Source organism: Dermacentor albipictus, chromosome 5 (genome assembly GCF_038994185.2).
Source record: "Dermacentor albipictus isolate Rhodes 1998 colony chromosome 5, USDA_Dalb.pri_finalv2, whole genome shotgun sequence".
In the NCBI taxonomy this organism is placed as follows: Eukaryota; Metazoa; Arthropoda; class Arachnida; order Ixodida; family Ixodidae; genus Dermacentor; species Dermacentor albipictus.
In genome coordinates, this window is record NC_091825.1 from 141179730 (window position 1) to 141198102 (window position 18373).

Below are 18373 nucleotides of genomic sequence, written 5' to 3' on the forward strand. Positions count from 1 at the left end.
CCACCAGCTGTTTTCGGAGCAGGCGATCCTAGCGCTCCGGCCGATAGTGCAGTTCGAAACAAAAGGCGGCGAACGGTGCTGTTGAATTTCGTACGTTCAAATGTCTCACTGAAACTTCTGACCCTCTCGTACTTCCTTTCATGCCTGTGTTTTCCCTTTGCTTTTCTTCCCACTTCTCCGTCTCCCCTGACCCTTCGCTTATGTATAGGGTAGAAAATAGCGTGTTTATCCTTTAGTTAAACTTCCTGCATTTCCCAATTTCTACCTCTATCACACACGCACACCGGCTCACTCCTCTATTCACTTAACTTTCAGTGCATTCCAACTTAGGTTTACTATATTGAAGCTCGATTCCTACGCCTCTTTACACTCCTTCACACGCACCCCGCTTTTTTGGACCATCTGCATTTACAGCGGTGTGCTGGATTGATCGCGAGCCTGCAAAGTTGATAACATGTGCGCGCCCACTCTGGCTTCTGATTAAACGCGCGTAAGAACGGTAGTCACGTGTACATTCACTTTCACCTTGTCTCTAACGGCAGTCGGGAAGCAATGAGCTCGCTCGCTGCGCCTGAGCTCTCTGCACCGTCAAAGCCAGGCGCGCAGCGTTTTATACATTGTTTTTCTTCTACGCTGAGAAATCGTTTCGCTCGTCGTTTGGGCTGAACGAGGCGAAGAAGCCGAAGGCGACCGCACTCTGCGAGTGAAATAAGTCTTGTAGGAGGAGGACCGCAAAAAAGCAGCGCGAGTCAGGGTTTTTGGGTGGAGGCGCGCGGATCAGTCGACTCATTCATGCATCCGGGCGGCAAGTGTGGGAGATTGCGCCATGCGGCGCCTGCATTCTTGCGGAGACCTGGGGCTTTAAGCGCGACAGAGAGAATGGGAGAAAGAAGAGAGTAAGAAAGAAGAGAGAGAGAGAGAGAAATTGAAGGAGGGAATAAAGCGAATGGAGAACAACAGAACAAAGAGAACAAAAGCTAAATCAGTAAAAAGTTGAAGGAAAAACGAAATGAAGAACGAAAGAAATGACTGAATGAAGAAATAAAAGAAGGAAGAAAGGTGTGAATGAATGAATGGAAGAATGAAGAAAGGGTATACGACATTGTTAGAAAGAAATGAACGAACGAAAAAAGAAAGAAATGGGTGGATGGATGAATGGATCGATGGATGGATGGATGGATGGATGGATGGATGGATGGATGGATGGATGGATGGATGGATGGATGGATGGATGGATGGATGGATGGATGGATGGATGGAGGATGGATGGATGGATAAGTGGGTGGGTGGGTGGGTGGATGGACGGATGGAAGGAAAAAATGAGGAAAGAAAGAAAGAGAAGAAAAAGGACACAAGAGGGGTATTAAAACAAATATCTAGGGGATCCGGGTAAGCTATCTTCGAAGGTGAACCAAGAACCAGGTGGCTGGTTTCTTATCGGGGCCACAACCTGGCCGGGCGTAATGGGAGCGTGCTGTTGTCATGGCATGCTTCTTTCCTTTTCTTTTTTTGGTCCCTCATCAAAATTGAAAGCATCACGGTTTTGGCCTTCGGGAGAGCAAAAGAAAAGAGGATAATGCGCTATTATTTTTGAGATGAACGACCCATACGTAGCACGGATATGAATAAGGCTTTTAGATTTTTGTTTTATATAGTGCACGTTTCGTTATGCACATATAAAGTGATGATGACTAAAAAAATTATTAGCAAGAACGCAGGAAATCGTTTGCCGCCAGGTAGACTCATCAAAGTCGGGCGGCTTCCGCTTTCTGGCAGGTGATGGGCACAGAGACAAGGGTTGATACGAAATAGCGCAAACGAGGCAAGGATTCTTTAAAAAAAGCGCAAGAATCGTTGAAAGTCGGAGGCTAGAAAAAAATGCCGTCGAGTGTAGTGCTTGCAAAAGCTGTAGATCAAATGCCGCTTAATGTGATTGTCCAGACACTTAAGCCCGAAACAAAAAAAGACAGAAAAAAGGTGACGTTTCATGAAATGTTGTTTAGGTTTCTCTCGTGCCCTTTTTGTGCTCGCGCGCACGACTTTGCATTCGTCCGTGCTTTTACACAGTATGACGGGCTTATTGCTGCTTTATTTTTCTTTCATTTTTGCAATTTCATTTTTTTTTCCGTGCGACGAGGAATAGCCGCTTCCATCTAAATTCTTCAAACCCTCCTCTAAAATTCTGACCAACGATTGACGTCAGAAAATGAAAGTGTCAGTTGTTTTGCAATACGAGAAATAGACAAATTTTAGACCTCAGAATGTCATTAACATCATACAGCCTTACGGAAAAGCTGTACCTCAAAGAACATACTCAGGAACAAAAAAAAAATCGTGAAACTGTTTGTATCCGATGAAAACTTGTGTTTTAATAAAATGAAACCTGCGGGGGTTCAGTGAACGATATAAAATATGGTAAAAAAAATTTTGGACCAAGGTAGAGATGTAGCGAACCGGCCTGGTCGTCCTCGCAATGGCAGGTTATGTTCAAATATGGGGACGAAGCCAATCCAGTGCGATCGTTAAGTGCCGGGACGTTAGGGCGGACACTGTCAAATTAGACGTCCTATCAGCTTTGATTGGCCTCACACGGCCGCTACGTCTCTCTGATTGGCTGAAAGCGCCAACATGGCAGTATTTTACGATATGGCAGACTTTTGCAGGGCCCAGAAAGAGTTCAGCATTTGTGTTTATTTACGTCCATTCGAAATTCAGCTGACAAGGCACGCACATTAGCAATCACGCGGTTTTTGGTTTGCTTTCTTGGTCAGCTGTTTGTGGCGCTTTCTTGAACTTTTCTCTAGTTTTGTCTTTTCTACTTCTGCGATCTCTTGTCAACCTTTGCGTGGCCGTCCGAAATTTATTTTACGGCGTCCAGCGAACGGCCGGAAGGGCCATTAATGCGAGCGTGGCCATATATATGGAAAGGAAGTAACTAAATACAAGGGAAGACATGTCGGCGCTTAGAAAGAAAGGGCTAACTTTGCAGGAAAGACGATCGACGCTTGATGCGACGCTAGTTTGAAAAAGAGGGACACCATGTTATATTATGCAGATAAGGGCCCGTGAATAATCGGGCGAAAGCTCAGACGGCGCAAATCCTCCAACCACACACACACACACAAAAATCAAACAGCAAGGAGCTGGCGGTAGAGGTGTAGGAATGAGGAAGAGCAGGAGGGGGTGTGATGTTGCAGAAGGTTGGCTTCTGCACGAGTTTCTTTTTTAATTTCTGCAAAGACTCGTTTGCTTGCTTTGTCGTCTGCTTCGAGGTTGCAGAATGTTTCCTTCTGCAACCTCTAAGCAGACGACACAGCAAACAAAAGCGTTTGCGCAGAATTTAAAACAGTAACTCGTGTTTCAAAGCGCCCAATGAACGCGCTATGGTAAGAAGTGAGAGAGAATGGATAGAAAATCGAGGCCTAGTAAGCGGGCTGAGGAAGAAAGTGAGGAGGAAATAGGCAGAGTGAATGAAGGAAGAGTGAATGGAAGTTTGGTAGCGAGCGAGAGCTTTTGTTCTTCGTCTGCTTCTTCTTCTTTTCTTTTTGATGCCGGAGAATGACGCCGTTGGAAAAGCAGCAGCAGAAGTAGCGGCGGCGGCGGTTGCAGAAAAGCAAATGCGGCGCCTCTGCTTTGCATTTTCACTGGCAACACGAGCGTAATTAGGAAACATTAATCAGCCGGCGAACACGGGCAGCGGAGTGTCGGGCGGCGGCCGGAGAGCGCCCCTGCTTTTGTTTGCGAAACTCGACAAGGGCATACTCGACGTGGTCGTCGCAAGCGCGTTCGGTTCAAGGCTGTGAGCTCGAATTTTTTTTTTATCCTGTTCCTCGGTTTCTTTCTCGCGTCAGCCCGTCGACCGTTCCCGTCTTCGCGAGACGAACAGTTCGATTTCGGCGCCATTAGTTTCCATTAGGCGCTTTAAACAAGAAAAGGATTCCCATGATCCGGTCGGGGCCGTAAGGAGTAACGATGGGGGAGACGGGGGGGGGGGGGGGGTGTTGCTAGAACTACGACGACAGAAGAAATTCACCCCGTGTAGAAAGTAAGAAATATAAATACGGAATAAACGAAATAAGAAATAAAAACCGACTAATGTATGGCGTAGAATTCCTTCTTACCTGAAAATATATTTTAGTTATTTGTTATTTCGACTTGATTTAATACTTATCACGCGCAAGCAAGGACCACATGACATGGTAATGTAGACAGCGGGGACGTGGCTGGGGGAAAAATTTAGTAAAGAAAATGAGTGAAGTTTGGTATTTACTACGAGCAAGTTTGAATCTTTAGGGTGCCACAGTCTATACGACTAGAATGCTCGAAGAGCAGGGTGAAGTTTTGTGATAATGACTCACGGAAGAGAAACGAAATATCAGCACGACACATCTCCGTGCCGTAACTAAAACATTTCATTGGCAAAGCCAAAAAAAAAACAAGAAGGAAGATCAGGAGATGACACGAGCACTACAGTTCATTCTGTTTTGAGAATAAAAGAAAAATACAGAACGGATTCTACAAAGAAATAAAGCGACAATAAGCCTGTGGTGGCACGTATACTATCCGTTTCAAAGTGCCACCAGGGCCCTTTTTACACAGCTCGTCATAGCTTTTGTACAAGTAGAAAGACGTTGTTAAAAACCTTCAAAAGGTCGGCTGCGAGGAGAATGAGCTACGTGACGGCGTCAGCACAAGGAAAAAAAAAACAGGGAACGCGCTGGCATCCGAGGTTCTCGAAAAGTGCCGAAAAATAGCGGCGGCGCAGCTTGTTATCGGCGTCGCCGGTCGGACGCGCCGAGCGGAACCGGAAATGAGGACTCAGAGCCAGCGGACCTTTGTTTGTACGGCCTCCAAGCTGGCCCGCAGTCTTTGTTGCCGCATCCCTACACCTCCCTCCCGCACCTCCTCCTTCGGACTCGTAGCTACGTGGTCTACACTGGACGCCTACGGCCGACCTTCGCGTGTGTTTCAAGCCCCATCGCGCGCGCACTTGCTTCGGGCAGCTCGTCTCCACAGCGGAGCGCTTACGCTGCTTTGGTCACGTTGCACGCTGGAAAACAATGAACGGGCAGACAGTGCTATAACTTCATAGTTGTTTCTCGCCTCGGGAGACTGCGTGAGGAACGGCGAACGAAGGGAGAGTCTGAAACCGCAGCACGGCTCGCGGATCGTTTTAGAAAGCTGCACCAGTGGGACTTTTAATGATGCGAGCTCGCAATGTCGCCGGCGTTTCGTGCGGGCGCAACGCTTTGTTTCTCAGGATATTCTTGGTCTTCCTTTCCGTGGTGTAGCTTGCAGCGCCTTCTGTAGCGGGTAAAATTTTATTACGTTGGAGACTCCAGGGTTTTTATCAACTCTTGCATTTTCTTGCCTTTTGTTAACCTTTCCCCTTGCCCAAGTGAGGGGTAGCCAACCGAGCGCAGTTCTCGTTAATCTCCCTGCCTTTCTTATCATTTCCTCTCCCTCGACCTCTCTCTCGCTCTGTCGCGTGAAAAGTAAAGAGATCGAAGTTTCTTGCCCGTAGTGCTTGTGAGCTGCAGTCTGCTGCTCGTCTCAGGCCTAATGTTAAGCGATCATGTTGCAGATACCGCACACAAATCAGAAGCGACGGACGACAGAAGTCACCGTGAAAGAGGATTTCAGACGAACTGAGCTCGCTTCGGTCCTCGAAGTCCTTGCCTTCGTCTGGATGATTAGACAAGCAAAAATAAAGAAAAAGGTAGACTTCGGGTAAATCTGAAGGGGTCAGACATACTATATCCACGCTTTGCTACTTCATGTGGCGATGATTGATGTGCAACGAGAAAGTACTTTAAAAAGAAAGACAAACAATTGCTACGTACAACATGTTGTTTTCCCACAAGTCGTTGCGCGTATCAGTATCTTTCTGTCCTCGTTAAAGCACAACGCGGAATCAAAAAGGAAATGAAGAAAGCGTGTCATGACGTTTGTGCGGCTTCGTGTGTTTCGTGCTAATGCTCTTTGCCGTGGGGCGCATAAGCGAATTTGCGCATGAAATGCTTTGACTAAGCCAGCGACGACAGCTTAAGTTGCAAGTCAACCTTTCTTTAAATGGCACTTGAGTCTCGGACGATTTGTGGAGCCTTATAAGGAACGTCTTTTTAAGTTGTTCGATGCTCGCGGATGCCGCACTTACGTAACTGCTCATCTCTGTCGTCTCCAGCGGCACCCCTTTTTGCCGCTGTACCTCTTCCATGTAGTGCGTCTTTACTGCAGTGCGAACTTGATGTGCCATCGCCGGTCGCAGTAGGAACAATTCCTGAGTATCCACCTACTGCGTGTGTGTGAGAAAGAGAACGAAAGCTGGCTAGATAGATAGATAGATAGATAGATAGATAGATAGATAGATAGATAGATAGATAGATAGATAGATATATAGATAGATAGATAGATAGATAGATAGATAGATAGATAGATGATGTATGTATGTATGTATGTATGTATGTATGTATGTATGTATGTATGTATGTATTTATGTATGTATGTATGTATGTATGTATGTATGTATGTATGTATGTATGTATGTATGTATGTATGTATGTATGTATGTATGTATGTATGTATGTATGTATGTATGTATGTATGTATGTATGTATGTATGTATGTATGTATGTATGTATGTATGTATGTATGTATGTATCGGAACCACCAGTTTTCCATTGCTGGGGCAAGGCGCCATTGTCCAAGGATTGCTGAAAAATTTCTGCCAGAAAGATGGAGGAGCAAACTTTTTGTTTGTTTTAGTAGTCTTGAGTTGATGTGGTCGGGCCTACAGGATGACGATAACCTTAACGAATCAGTTTTGTTCACAATGCCAACAGAATGAATAAGGATATGAAACGTCGGAGCGAAATCAAGAATAGAGGCATCAAGAGTGTCAACTTCCAAAATTGAAGAACAAAAAAATGGTACATAGTTAAAAACTGTAGAGCACTCCTTTGGAAAAACTGGCTCACCGGTTTCATCAAAAAGAGAAATATCACATTTATTTTGGGGATTAGGAATGAACCAGAACTGCTTGGAGTTATTCAACAGAAATTATGGAGAGGAGAACGGCAGGAGTGAATGCATATATACGTCACACAATGGCCTTACTAGAATAGTCTCAGTCTCATAGCATGCAGGAACTCAAATAATGCTTCTGTTTGATGCCTCGCAGGTTTAGTGTGAGGACATAACTGCGCCCTTCGACAATGGTTTCCGCCGGACGCAGGATGCCCTGACCCATCCTTCCGTGAACACGGCACTGGAACTTTTGGCGAAAAGTGCAAGCACTCTCGGTTACCAAAGTTAACATCCCACCTCTTTCTTCAGTGTTTTCAACCTCTAATTTTGAATCAGTTATCTAAAATGTCGTCGTTCTTACTCGAGGATGTCCTTCAGTTGCACGACCCGTCAAACAATAATTAGGAGTCACTCTTCCTCAATGTGGACGCGTGACCAATGTTTGAGCGATGCCAGGGCACCTTACACGTTTACTCGCACCTGTAGTATGTCTCTTCAAGAAAACTTTCCGAAGCACTTCGATTTCTTTCCCCTTTCATTCGCCGGCCAAGAAAGGGTCAAAGTTGAATCACCGGCTCCGCGTGTTCTACATATTGGAGATTTCCTCCTTCGTCGGCAGATATTAACACTTCCGCTCCTCCCTAAAGCTTCGCGCACTCGCTCGGTCGAGTGTTTATGCTGGCGCACGCGTTCGTTTGGAGGACAAGCAAAAACTAAATACAGAAAAGGGCGTCGATCACTTCGGCACACGTGTCCGACACATCCGACGGGAACGGTGCGTCGAGAGGGCACGGCTTGTTTGCCCAGTGGTCCTGGGCGGCGGCCGTCTCATTAGAGCAGCCGCCTTCTCGCTCCATTGTGCCCAGGGCCTTGCAGTTCGCACGCGTGCGCGCGTGCTGAACGACGCCTCCTTTCCACTCTCTGCGAGCGTCATCGCACGAAATAGCGCGCCTGGGCAGCGCCGATGGAACGGGGCGACGACATCATTTCCTCGCGCCCAGGACCGTGTTCGCCGTTTGCGCTCCACTTCTGGGTGAAGATTTAGAGAGGCACCGGTAGCCGGGGACTGATTGAGGCCAGCGAAACCAGCGCGGGTGCTAGTCAAGACTCTTCGAACCAAAGTCGGCGCATTAAGTCGGCGAGCACTCGCTCGGCGTTTCGTAGTGTCCCCTTGTTATTAATATGCTTGTTTTCTTTTCTCTTTTCTTGTTTCAGAAAAGTAACCTTGAAAGGGCTTCAGCAGAACAGTTTCCATAACGAGTTGTCTTGCAGAATCTGCTAGCACGTGAATCGCCGCTTATTAATAAATTATTGAACCTCGTGGAAATTCGCGAAATCGTTATGCAATGAATATTCTGTGATCAGATGTGGCACTACCACTGCCATCGCGGAAAATAGCGCCGTATGGATTATTTCGCAACCGTACGGTTCAGAAGCACTCCTGCCTGATACGAAACGCTGTTGTCGAAACACTAATGTAAATGCGATGGCGTGAGCACACTCTATGCGCTGCTTGAGGCGTCAGATTGTAGTAAGTATCGCTTGTGCGTTGGAAATGTATTCAGCGTATTCTTTTTAGTTTTTACTTGCTTCATTTAAATATTGTTATCAATATCTGGCTCTTAGGCTGTCAAAGCGGCCTTTCTTATTCATGAATGGACTGAAGAGCGGCGTTTGTGCATAAACAATATATTTTTCTAAAACATCTCGAGTATTGCGTCCTCCAAATTTTGCTAGAGCTTAAGGTAAAGAAAGCAACGTGCCCAGTAGTGCTTATAATTTATTAGCTTTGTTTTTCACTCATCTGAGCGCCTGCCCCTTAGGTGTCCTGCGTATAGTTTCGTGTGGAAGTATAAGAAGTATGCATGCGAAACCACATCTTTACTACAGCAGAGCTGTATACCAATGTTAGGTTAACTTGCGTAACGCGATAATTCGTGCAGGAGTCTTCTGTGCTATTGAAAGGAGCTCACTGTCCCAGCAAGTTCCTCCAAATGCCCCCGTCGACTTTGTAACCTTTCGCGGCAGAAATTAGGGGTTAGTCCATCAGCAGCTGCGGTTTCGGCCATGGATACATGAAATCCGTGTTCCTAGAAAGGCCTCTTTTGCGGCGTAGGCTGTTATGGGCTCACTCCAACAGCCGTTTTGGTTGGCGACGTTGTTGCAATGTTGTCCGCCGCCACCGCTTCTTGTGTCAGTCGCCACTATAGCTAGGAATGAGAGAGAAAAGAAAGTGCCCACTTCCCGCCTGGATAGAACTCGGGCCTTCTGCGCGGGAGTCAGCTACTCTAGCACTACACCACGGCAGCACTTGCTAACTGCAGAGGAAACATGTCCGATACACGCATCCTACCGCGCGAGAAGTCACGCGATGTGAGATACGCGCCGCGTAGCGTCGATGCATGCACACTTTGCATTCCGTTTGCCTATTATTGCATCAGGTGGCACGCCAAGTAGAAGTTGCATAAGTAACTGTAAAAGATAGATACAGAAGTCTTCAGGAAGAAAAAGATTGATGGGCTAGGTACGAAATTGCTAGAATGAAAAAAAAAACATGTATGCCACACTTGCTTAAATCAAACAGGCCAGGTGACTATCGGTCACTGCCCCCTTTCAAAGGGAATGCCAATAGATTATCATCATCAGCAACAGCAACAGTAGAAGCAGAAGCAGCATCATGCAGTGCCACTTGTCACGCGATGTGAGATTTGCGCCGCGTGGCATCTAACCCAATTCGGCGTGGCGTCTAACCCAATTGGACCGTCCAAATTTTGGTCGGAACCGACGCCGGAAGCGGAACGGACCACGAGGACACCATTTTCGAGCCGGTGGGTCCACTATTTTTGGATTTACACGAGCTTGAAGATTCCCTACGTGGCCGGCAGAAGCTAGGCCCATTAGGCCTAACACGGTAGCGGGGCTCCGCGGCCCTCCCAGCCTCGGCCAGCGGCAGAGGAGCCCGGAGCGATTTCCCGAGTCATCAACCCCAACCTAGCACACCTACCACCCCAAGTTTCGACAAGTTTCATGGCGGAAACACACGATATTATGGATGAAGATTTCAGCGACGCCGCCGGGGAGACCCTCGCCCACGGAGCAGCGGTAACTACTCAAGCCCTGAAAGGCAGCACCCCAGCGACACCAATGTCACAAGCGAATCAAGGCAAGGACACAGATGCGGATTGGGAGATCGCCATATCCAAGCGGCAAAGAAAACGACAACGTAGCGGACAAGCAGAACTTTTGGCGGGAAAGAAGCTAGGGGATGAAAATCCCCTTGACTCTACGAAGCGCACAGATGGCGCACCAGCTGTGACCAAGCAAGGAGAGGGAGAGAGAGCGCCGAGGAGGAGACTGCCTCCGCTCCCCAGAGATGATTTAAAGGTAGTCCTCCGGCCGAAGGGACTGGCAGTGAAAAACCTGCAGACACACCAAGTGGCGCGAGCGGTGGTTGCGGCCACCGGACACGGATGCAGGGCTGAAGACCTCATCATCCGGCTCCGCACGGGCTCAAACATCATCATAATTAGTACAGACAACGAAAGTGCTGCTCAGCAAGTCAGGCGCATCACGCAACTGAAGATTGGTGAGCACAGCTACGACGTTAACGCGCACGTGGCGGCGCCGGAGGGAACGCTGCGCGGGGTCATTCACGGGGTGGACCCGGGGACCCCCGCCGAAGAACTCAAGACAAACTTACGAACACGCACGCAAGGGGTGAAGATTTTAGCGGCGAGAATGCTAGGCCGATCTAGCACAGCTGTTATCACCTTTGATGGCCCCATCCTCCCCAAGCAAGTTTTGTACTACGGGGGAGAGATGTGGTGTTATCCATACAGACCAACGCGGCAAGTTTGCTATATTTGCTGCCAGCAAGGTCACCGGTCGGACGTCTGCCCGACCCCCGGAATCAGAGCTTGCAAGCAATGTGGCCAGAAAGATCCGGAAGAACATCATCAATGTACACCCAAGTGTCTGCTGTGTGGGGGCTCCCACGCGGCGGGCACAAAGGACTGCAAACAACGCCTAAAGTCGACAAACGAACTACGATGGGGACCCCAGGCCCAGCAGCGGCGGGGACGCAGCAGGAGCAGAAGCGGAGCATGGCGACCGCGCTGGTTCCGGAATGAAGATCAAGAGCGACAGACCGACTACCGGAGTGAATCCAGGAGCCGCAGCCGAGGGCGCAGCCACAGTCAAGGCCAGGGCCGAAGCCGGGAGAGGGACGAGTCCTACCCACCTCTGGGCGGCGCGGGCCAGCAGACCACGACGAAGCCAAATCAGCAGAAGAAAAGCGGCGGAGTTAAGGTGAGCTGGGGAGCCGGCCCTCCCAAAACGCTTTTTGCTCCGCACAACAACATAACCAATAACACAAGCATGCAGACAGAAAACGAGAAGAGGTTTTGTGCCGAAAACAGTAATCTTAAAAAGGAACTTGAGCTCTGCCGCGAAGAAACCCGGCAGCTCAGGAAAAGAATAGACGACCTAATTCAGGAAATGCAAGAGATGAGAAAGGCAGGTTTCTCACCAGTTAGCGCGCCACCACCGCCGCAGCAACATATAGAGAGCACGCAAACTAGCGAGGGGAACACCTCAATTGAAGATTTCAAAGCTTTCATGCAGCAAATGCAGCAGCAAATGCAGCAGCTCAATCAAAAGATAGCCCTGCAAGACCAGAGCTTCCGCAACTACGTAAAGAATCAAACTACACAGAGAACAGTAAACGACGCCAGAGACCGCCTCTACAACGAGCGCAGGTTTGGATCAGAATCCCAGGGAACAAATAACACCAATACATCAACATGGCAGGACCAAACCAACTAGAGATTTGGCAGTGGAACTGCAGGAGCTATAAGCGCAAGCAAGGGCTCCTGCAACAGTTCATTAACACTAGAGGAAATCCACCAGATTTAATACTATTACAGGAAACAAATTGCATCCCAACCCTGAAAGGATATACGTGTCAGGAAAATGGACGAACAGCGACTTTAATAAGCAACAAAATAACAACCATAACACATAAGGAACTAGAAGAGACACATCTAGAACATATAGTGACCGAAGTGATTCCAAAACGGAAAAAGAAAGCGAAGAGCACTTTCGTAATCAATCTATATAGCCCACCTAAAAACAGAGGAAACTTCATTAAGCTTTTTGCGGAAGCGAAGAAGCTTGCAGGGCAAAACACCCTAATAATAGCAGGAGACTTCAATGCGAAGAGTCCGCAGTGGGGCAGTAGAATCGAAGACAAGAAAGGGCGCAGTATCTGCACGGCTGCGGAAAACATAGGCTGCGAGCTACTCACAGATGAAAGCCAACCCACCAGACAGGGTAATAGCGTAAGCGTGGACACGTGTCCCGACCTAACCTTTGTCAGGGGCGCTAAGCAAGTCGAATGGGAGAACTTGCAAGAAAACCTCGGCAGCGACCACTACATCATCAGGGTCAGCACAGAGGCAGAAATCACCAGGAGGAAGATTGGCAAGGCAAGTCTAACAGACTGGGATGCCTTTAGAGTCCACTGTAAACAGCTAAAAGGGGACATAACCTCGGTAGAGGATTGGAGCCATCAACTCAGACAAATAAGAGATCTCTACACAAAAGAAGTGGAACGAACAGAACAAGCACCAGAAGTGGACAAACGACTCCTCAGGTTATGGGAGGCACGACGAGGCCTAACCAAGCGGTGGAAGCGTCAGAAGCTAAATAGAAAGCTTAAGAAGAAAATTGCCGAAATAACTCAGCAAGCAGAGGAGTATGCAACGCAGCTGGCAAGGCAGGGGTGGCAGCAGTTTAGTACCTCACTGAATGGCACCCTAAGCACAGCCAGAACATGGCATATCCTCAGAACACTCATGGATCCGAGCAAGAGCAAGGCGGAAAGCAGCAAATCCATTCAGAGGTTAATCCACCAGTATGAAGGAACAGAAGAACAACTGCTCCAAGCAGTACGGGAAAAATGCTACGGAAAGATCTCGATAGAAGGCTACCGAGGCGACTACCAGGGTGACGAAAACTCAACTACGGACCGACCCATCACAAGAGAAGAGGTCGTCGAGGCTGTAAGGGCTGCAACAAAGAACACAGCAGCAGGGGCGGACAAAATCCGAAACTCGCTAATTCGAAACCTCAGCGACGAAGCAATTGATCAGCTCACCCTCTACCTCAACAAACTATGGGAGGATGGCAAAGTACCAGCGGAGTGGAAACACGCCGTAGTGGTGATGATTCCCAAACCTGGCAAAAAACTCCAAATTGAAAATCTCAGACCAATTTCGCTTACATCATGCCTAGGCAAGCTGTACGAAAGAATAGTGACTCGAAGAATCCAAACGCATCTTGAAGACGGAGGATGGTACCCCAACACCATGTTCGGCTTCAGGGCAAACTTGTCTACCCAAGATATCTTGCTACAGCTAAAAGAAGAGGTACTCGAGACAATGCCGAAACACGGGGAAAACGTGGTCATGGCCATCGACATTAAGGGAGCCTTTGACAACGTCTCCCACGCCGCCATTATGGAGGGGATTAACACCACTAATTGCGGGAAGAAAGTCCATGACTATATCAGAAGCTTCCTAACCGACAGAACAGCGACAGTAGGCCTAGGAGACCTACGGAGTGACGCCTTTCAAACGCCATGCAAGGGCACTCCGCAGGGCTCAGTAATCTCGCCAGTACTCTTCAACATAGCGATGGTCAACCTTACCAAGAAACTTAGCAAGATCCAAGGAATCAGTCACGCAATGTACGCGGACGACATAACGATCTGGACTACTCAAGGCTCACTAGGGGACAAACAAGACGCACTACAAGAAGCTGCCACCTGCATCGAAGAATACACAAAGCAAAGAGGCCTCAGATGCTCCACGGAGAAATCTGAACTCCTCAGGGTGGGCAGACACCCCACTGATGCCCCGCTCGAAGTAAGGCTAGAAGGACAGAACATCCCGGAACAAAAGATGATTAGAATCCTCGGCATGTGGTTGCAAGGAAGCCGGAAATGCAGCCACACAATTTGCCTGCTAAACAAAGCAGCAGGACAGGTGGGCCGAATGATTAGCAGAGTGGCACACAAGCGATATGGCATGAAAGAGGAGGACACACTCAGGTTGGTCAACAGCCTGATAGTCAGCCGGGTCACATACTCACTGCCGTACCATGCAATCACCAAAACCGAAAAAGAGCAAGTGGAGACCATCCTCCGGAAAGCGTATAAAACAGCTCTCCACCTCCCAAGGAACACATCCAACGACAAACTCATGCAACTTGGAATCAGCAACACTTTTGAAGAACTAAGGGAATGCCAGCTCAACGCACAAGTACGAAGACTCAGCAATACAACGACGGGAAGGGCGCTCCTGACAAAGCTAGGTCGGGAAGTAGAAAAATCACAAAGTAGCAGGGCCACAATACCAGACCCACTAAGAAAGAACCTACGCATACAACCTATCCCCCGCAACATGGACCCAAACCTCCATGCGAGTAGGAGACAGGCTAGGGCAGAGTTTTACGAAAAGACGATGGGACATCGGGACAATACAGTCTATACCGATGCGTCCCTATACTCACACGCACACAAAAACAACGCGGCAGCGGTAGTAGTAAATAATCAAGGAGAATTAATCACAGGACTCACGGCCGAGGTGGCTAACATAACCGAGGCAGAGGAAATTGCTGTCGCACTGGCAGCGGAAGAAGGTTATAGAACAGGAATATCGCTCAATATTCTAACAGATTCACAAGAGGCGTGCCGGAGCTATATAAGAGGCAGAATAAGTAACACGGCGCTCAAGATCCTCAGCAGAGTTCCAATCGCTGAGGGACAACCCACACATAACATTATCTGGATACCAAGCCACGCAGGGATCAGGGGTAACGAAGGGGCGGACTGCCTAGCTCGAGGGATGACCAGCCGAGCAGGAACGTCAACCGCCCCAGAGGGGCCACAGATCAACTGCGGGAACAGCTATTCAGAGCTATTAAACCTCTATAAGGGTCTAAGATATCAATATCCGCCACCACATAAATCATTAACAAAGGAGGAGGCCGCAGGATGGCGGAGACTGCAAACGGGCACCTTTCCAAACTTACACCTACTAAGTAGGATGTTCCCCACGCAGTATAGCGCAACCTGTCCGTGGTGTGGAGCTAAGCCAACATTATATCACATTACATGGGAGTGTACAAGAAACCAGGCATTCCACAAACACAAAACACCAAGTGCGGAGCAATGGGAGAGCTGGCTCACCAGCCGCGAGCTAGAGACTCAAAGAGCTCTAATAGCGCACGCGTGCGAGGCGGCCCGGCTCAGTGGAGCCCTGGACTAGGGGCCCATCCATGGCTGAAGAGGACTCAAGCTTCAAGAATGAAGACTTCGGCCTCGACCCGCTAAAACCTTTAAAGAGTGAATAAAGTTTTCCATTCCATTCCATTCCATGCAGTTTTATTGTATTCCACCAGGTGTCACGACATGTAGCAGTTGCATCATGTCGTACCGCATGTCAAGGGATGTTATATGTGCGCCGCGTTGTCCCAATGCCTGTGTTTACTCTTCGGTATTCATGTCATGGCGCTTCCTCGCAAGTTACGAATCGCTGCTGAAGAAGCGAATCCTAGAGAGCTAGGTGTGCAGCTGCGTCCAGGCAACGTCGGGCTCAGCAGACGGCTGTGCAGACAGCGGCACAAGCTGTAGCTCGCAGTCGACGACGGTGGACAGTTCAGCTCGTTCTCGTAAAAATGGCGTAAAGAGACTTCGCCGCGAAGACCCTCTAGTGCGTGATGACGAAAATGTAGTTCCTATGGAGCCACTCCTTCACCTTACGCTGCGACTGTGCTGCGTGTCCTGCGCAGGCCTGTGACTTCTTTTAATTACAGACAGACACCGCAAATTCTTATGGTTAACAACCTTCGAAAGCGTTTAATAGGGAGCAATACAAGGAGTTTACAGTTCATTCAGACCTGCCTTCACCTTGAGGCATAACATAAAGTTTATAACGACTTATTGCGCAGTAGCACTCTCACCTCTTTCTTGAGACAAGAATTGCGTTTTTAGAAAACGCTCGTCACCACATCGCCAAACACTTAAGAAATGGTAGCGTTACGTTCGTAAACACTTCGCGCTGGTTTTCGTAGCCGCCAGAAGTGATGTGCTTCGTGGGTCGTAGTGGAAACTAGACGATTCACTGCACTGAACCATGGCGGAACCACAGCTGACGACCGTATGCGGCTGCCTGTTTCCCCTCTTGTTTCATTAAACAGTCTTCGATGTTTCGTCGGGCTACCTGAGCGACAAGGATTACTGTAGTCGGACCTTGTTCACTTTTTTTTTCCTTTTCTCTCTTTTTTTACTCTTCTGTTGTTGTAAATAAACTGTTGGTATTTTGTTCCCGCACAATATTTCCCGCTACCATGCATGAGACATGCTAAACCTTGTTATTATTTGTAATCAATTCTGTATTTTGTTCTGTATCCGTTCTTTTCTTGTTGCGTGTATACTTCCTTATTATATACTCCTGTGGCTTTGAGATGTGAACTATAATAACTCTTCTTGTACAGGAGGTCCCGATACACTCTTTGACTATGGGGCCTACTTCTGTATACTAAATTCTTGTAAAGTGACCCAACTCCTAATAATAAATTCTGATTCTGATTCCGATCTGCATTACCTTAGGGGTTTGTCCTTTACCCTATTTTGCTAGTAGAATGAAGCGGAAGCAGCAAAATAGATGATTGCATTCCGAATAACCACTTTCTGATGTGATTTCTGTGATGTCGCGGAACCGTACACACACGGGACTTACGCGACGTATAGGTATGCCCAAGGGACAGATTGTCACTACGGGCAACGGTAAGACATATTCGTGTTTAAACTGACATACGTATGCTTTCCTGATATAGAAACTGCGATCTGGCTCAGGCTCTCTTATTCTTGCGTCTTCGGCGTGAAATATCCTTTGCTGGCTGTTCCATTATTTTTAATTTCTTAGCACAATGTATAGGGCTTTTCGGAAAGCAAGAGCACGCTAGCTCATGGCGAGATATCTGTCTTCATTGGATACCAAACCGCACGCACGTGCGTCTTGTTAACCTCCCTGCCTTTCCTCTCTCTCTCTCTCTCTGCCTTTTTTCAAATAAATTTTCAGCCGCTCTTTCTTGATTCCCGCTTCAAAAGTATGGGCTCTAGCTAAAAAGAAGGCTCAGATGAGGTTGTTTACATGCATAGCATTTTACCAGCTTTTTCCAGTATTATATCTGCAAGTCTTTGAAACTGCGTGACATGAACTTTCGCAACACAGATACGTTACACGCACAACGATATTCGATGGTTGATTGCAAACTGATGAATGCTGGCTATCGAGTGCGTTTTCATGCGCACATTGTTTTCTTACGGCACGGACTCAACAGTAGTTGGATTGGCCTCCGACTTTCCTCAACACCTACTTCTACGTACTTCTGTTTGCGGACGAGAGGAGATGAATTCCCACAGCGAGCCCTGATGTGTCGCTACACATCACTTTTCCCAGTGGATTGAAGTAGGCCGCTCGCTTGCGTTAGAAAGTTTCGCTAGTACTTGAATGCTAGGATAACGTACATAGGAAACTACGACGTTCTGCGGAGGAAGGCATGGAAGCCATTGAAGCTGTCCCATAGAAATTCTAGCCATCCTTCGCTGCGACCAATGTCGCGCCTGACCCGCCAAACACGCTCTTATCAGATGTTTGAAAGGGTAAGCTTGGATGTGTTTACTTTCTTTTAAGATGGGCTGTACCCCACAGTACTCGAACAGCAATCAAATTTTCACGAGGCAAGCCCCGTCTTGCCTGCTGAAATCTTGAACGACCTACGAACACTTCACCCTCTACAGCCGTACATCGTATAGGATCTTTAAAGCTTTCAACCAAGAGATGCGCTCACCTGTCCCCGAAATCTTTCGGTTGAAAAATTGAATAACGTACTTCCGATGTTGAACGCGAATTCAGTGTTTATGAGGTTCGCAATGCTCAGAGAAAACTGAGATGTGCTCACCTGCCGGCGTGTCGTGGCCGATGTCCGAACGATAAGAGGTTGCAGCCTGCACCGATGGTGGAAGGGCTGCAACAAGAAGAAAAAAAAGTTAGAGAAAAAAACAGAGAACGAATGTTGTATTCGCATCGTGAAAACACCGTAATTTCCAGCAACGCATGAAATATTGCGCTGACTCGGTACTGGCCAGAATCTTGCTTCAACAGCTGTTTTAATAATTTTCAGGGAGTAAGCCCTGTTAGACTTACTTACATCGGTGGATACATTCTGATCTTTACGCATATTGCTAGTATGCGGCTACTTGGAAGTTACCAGACTTTTA

At 47.9% G+C, this 18373-nt stretch overlaps 1 protein-coding gene across 2 annotated transcripts in view; it reads right to left on the bottom strand.

Moving 5' to 3' along the window:
* LOC135908350 (potassium voltage-gated channel protein Shaw-like) overlaps positions 1-18373 on the bottom strand; it is a 244196-nt gene that overhangs the window by 143172 nt on the left and 82651 nt on the right. For both annotated transcript variants that reach the window (XM_065440108.1, XM_065440111.2), the window contains exon 2: positions 18055-18120. The gene's annotated coding sequence lies outside the window, so the exon portion shown is untranslated. The remainder of the gene's footprint in view (positions 1-18054; positions 18121-18373) is intronic.